This window comes from Lampetra fluviatilis, chromosome 5 (assembly GCF_964198595.1).
Source record: "Lampetra fluviatilis chromosome 5, kcLamFluv1.1, whole genome shotgun sequence".
NCBI lineage: Eukaryota > Metazoa > Chordata > Hyperoartia > Petromyzontiformes > Petromyzontidae > Lampetra > Lampetra fluviatilis.
The window spans coordinates 6,753,885-6,757,849 of record NC_136279.1 but is presented as its reverse complement, the minus strand read 5'-3'; the positions used below and the strand labels follow the sequence as shown (position 1 = coordinate 6,757,849).

General features: G+C 45.7%; 1 non-coding gene across 1 annotated transcript; it reads left to right on the top strand.

The window, feature by feature from the left end:
- Positions 1-2,793: 2,793 nt before the first annotated feature.
- Positions 2,794-2,885, top strand: TRNAY-GUA (transfer RNA tyrosine (anticodon GUA)). Its single transcript is given in 2 exon segments — positions 2,794-2,830; positions 2,850-2,885. It is a non-coding gene; the product is annotated as a tRNA-Tyr (tRNA).
- Positions 2,886-3,965: the final 1,080 nt, after the last annotated feature.

The following is a 3,965-nucleotide window of genomic DNA, read 5'->3' as shown; positions in this document are numbered from 1 at the left end:
GGCTATTTTATTTTAATTAAATATTTTCTTTTCCATCTGTTTTAACGTCGCGGTTTATCACATTTATGTAAATGTGTTTGTACATTCCATTTTATTGCTTTTTTAATGTTCAGTTAATGCCAATAATGTGTTACAGCCCATGTAATTTCGTGCCGTGGGAATTTAATTGAGAGTGCTTCATCTACCACGCTGCTCGGTGTGGGATGCTCTGAAGTTGGCGTGCAAAAATGACGTCACGCGATTTTTAACGATTTTGACCTACCCCCCCCCCCGTCGTTACACGGCGTCACAAAAAGTCAGACCCCCCCCCCTCAAATATGACGTCACAAAGCTCTGCCCCCCCCCCAAAAAAAACACATGCTTCAAATCGCTTTAAACTATTGTCATTGTAGTGCGTATTTAATGTGGCGCTGCACTCTGATATTGTAGGAGAAAACGTTTATTATAAAGTATATTTAATTAAGTAGAACGTGTTGTCTATATCTTTTTGGTTATTTCGGTAAAGTCACGTCACATTTCTCAACCCCCCCCCCCTCGTCACACATCGTCACAAATGTCTGACCCCCCCCCCCCCCCCGAGGTGCGTGACGTCATTTATGGACGTCCCCTTGCCACAATACCACCCTGCTGTCCACAGTGTATCCCTGTACAGCCTATAACACCTGTGGTGCATGGTTGGTCCCCACTATCCAGGCTCAAGTCCTTGAAGAAGAAGCTCCCATTACGGTAGAGTGAACACATCAGAGAACTACGCAGCACACCCGCGCAGACCTGTTAGAACGAGCGGGTAACTCTGCCATTTCAAATATCGCATGCAAAAATGTTTTCACTCAAAGACTTTAACCACAACCACAATGCCTCTACAGATGGAGAGACGTTAAACTACCCGCACCCATTCATTCTAATGCCAAGCACGTCATTGCTACTGTAGGTACAGCTGTCAAAATTGTAAAACACATATATATATCCCACCCGGGACAATGAAGGAGGCAACCGGCTGATGTGCTCAATAGCTGGGCCGGGTAAAGAATTGCCTTTCACTTGTCTAACCTGTATCGTGACGTCCCACCGACACACCCTTTACAACCTGTACAGCCACACAGGTAGATTTGGATGTTTCGAGAAGAAGAAAAATAAACATCACTATTTTTTTTTTACATAATGGACGTTTTTGTTTTGATAATATTGGTCGCGAAAGCCTTCGTGTTAAACTGACTAACATCATTTTTGTGTGGGGGGGGGGAAGCGTAATTATAGGGGAGATGACGGTCCACTTTTAAACACTGCACGCACATTCAGAGTCGCCCAGATGTTTCTCGCGACCCAGTGCAGAATGGAAAATTGGGGGGGGGGTCCCTTATTTCACCATCCACATGCCTCATGGCACGGGGCAAACTGTCCCCTTATTTGCCCCAACCTCTGGACGACCACGCTCGCAATGGACAAAGAGAATGGATTTTCTCGGTGTGAGGACAAGACTGATGCTCTAGATTTTGACGAGCATGGGTGGGGGTGGGGGTGGAGAAAGAATGTGTATTATTAGTACAGTAGTATCGTATTTCATTGATATTGACGACAGTAAAGTAAGTGGGCTTGTACAGGACACGTGGCTTGCAAGGGATGATGGCCCGTGGTTTAAGTATCATGATGGAGTGGCAGCCAATGAATGGAATGCGTCCGAGAGGATGTTGACTGAGGAGACGGAGCAATGAAATCAGCAGGTGCAGTCTCAAGTGAGAACCTGGCGCGGTGTGTAAACATCGCCACTGGGGAGACAAAAGGCGGCCGGGCGTGGTGTTGGGGACACCCACCCCCTCGTGTGCCGTGCCGACCCTCATGGGTGCTACTCGCAAACAGCACTTTCCCCAACAGTCTCAGGCTATGCAGATGTTCGCGGTTCGAATCGGGCCGCCTTGGTTCTCTCAGCAGGCGTACACTCTTTACAATGGGTGCTTCACAGTGGGTCAGTCTAACGCGTGGATGTTTAGGATCCCCCTGATGTCATTCGAAAGGAGTCAATCCATTAAATGCCGGCGTATGGTCCAAATTTTCGCAAATTTGAACAAAAAATCCATCACGTTGCTCCACTGGGATTACACACGGCAAATATTGCCCACGACAGTACTGTGAAAATACTGCAGAGTATGGGAAACGTAGCGCTTTCGTGATAGAACTGCTTTTTAAATCCTTTATATTAAGTTCACTTGCTTGCTTGCTTAGGACCGTGCAAATCTTTCGGTCGTTTTTAACCCACTTCCCGTGATCCAATCGAGCTGACATTTTGCACACAGACTCGTTGTGCGTGACAATTAATGTTCGTGAATTTTTTTTCCAAAATGTTACACTTTTTAGGACAAAAATATTATATTTAATTACCAATTGCTTAATGGTGCAATGCAATCATCTGACCCATAGGTGGCAGCCATCTCAAGCCAGAGGACGAGAGGACTCTAGCCGCTACGCATATAAAGGATTTATAGTGAAAAACTTTGTTTTTACGGGTCATACTTATTGTGTGTTTAGATTGTTGTCCTTCCCCTGCACCTCGGAAGAGCACGGTCGGCTACGTACGGTGTGAAAGAAGTTCAACATACATAGCATTGCACTGTAAGGATGGCATGATTACCAAATGTGCTCAACGATTACGATTACATTGCAGGATCCTGAGAGGTGGCGGCGACTTGAAGAGGGCCTTCATCCAACAGTCGACTCACCCTGGATAATGATGATGATGATGACTTATTAACGTGGGCTATATATTTCAAGTTGAACCTGGTGGCCATTGGTGTCCTGCCTTCGATAGCTCAGTTGGTAGAGCGGAGGACTGTAGTGGCTGGTCGCTGTTGGGCATCCTTAGGTCGCTGGTTCAAATCCGGCTCGAAGGAAGAATTCTTTTTTTAAAGAAAAATTAAACAGTAGCATTGTTTCACATTGAGGATACATTTCAATTTTTGTTACAGGAAAAAAAAAACCTTTTTGGTCTTAATTTGTATATGCAACCCTTTTATCTATCCACTGCTGGATGAGGGCCTCCCAATGTTTGCGCAGGTTTTGAGAGTTATTTGACCATACTTTACCACGCGGGTCTATGCGTGTTGACGAAGGCGTAGAGCATAGACGTGGGACCATAGAACTGTACAGGGCAACAATGTATTTGTTTTGCAGTGTCCTCTGCTGCTCATAATGTGTGGCCCTGCCGCAGCCTATAACAGCCTGTTGCGCATGATGCATGGTCGCCCATCTAAGCAGTGTTCGGGCTCAACCCACCGTCCTAGGCTAATGTTGTTCTCGTCATTCCATAAACATGTGCCTCAGTTGAACCTCACATACATTCCCATGCGTGTTTGCTCCAAAGTGCCACGTAGCCTAATTTGTTTATTCACTCAGCTACAATTACAGTGGAAACACGCACAAGTGCACTCCACACCCACGTTGTCTTTACTTTTCGGAGCAGGGGGATTCAATTTCACAAACGAGTCTCCGAGAGTGACATCCGGAAACAGCAAGTGCTTAAAAGGGCATCCATTAGCGTAAAAAGATACAATTAATTTTAGTTGTCAAGCATTCCGATTTGTAGAAATGCTTTCATTTACTTTTCACACCTTAAAGAAGTTGATGCATACTACACACATTAAAATGCAGCGTATGGGAAAACATTAAAAGTTGTGGGTGCGTGTAATCGCACGCAATCATTATCACCCGTATTGATCTGTTACACAGTTAATAAGTTACTCACGGTCAAATAGACCTTCACGGCGTATGACGACCTCGGCTCATCTCTGGCGGCACAGCTTTTCTTTTATCTATTGTCCTTTTCCCAATGCCATCCCCACTGCGTTATCGCCGTGTCGTGTCAGGAGGCGCAGTATCCATTTGGAAAAGTGCAGGCCAGCCGCTGAGGCGTCACACGGTGGCGAGATGTTAACTAACTCGCCTGGTATACAGGATGGGCATGGAGTTCGATC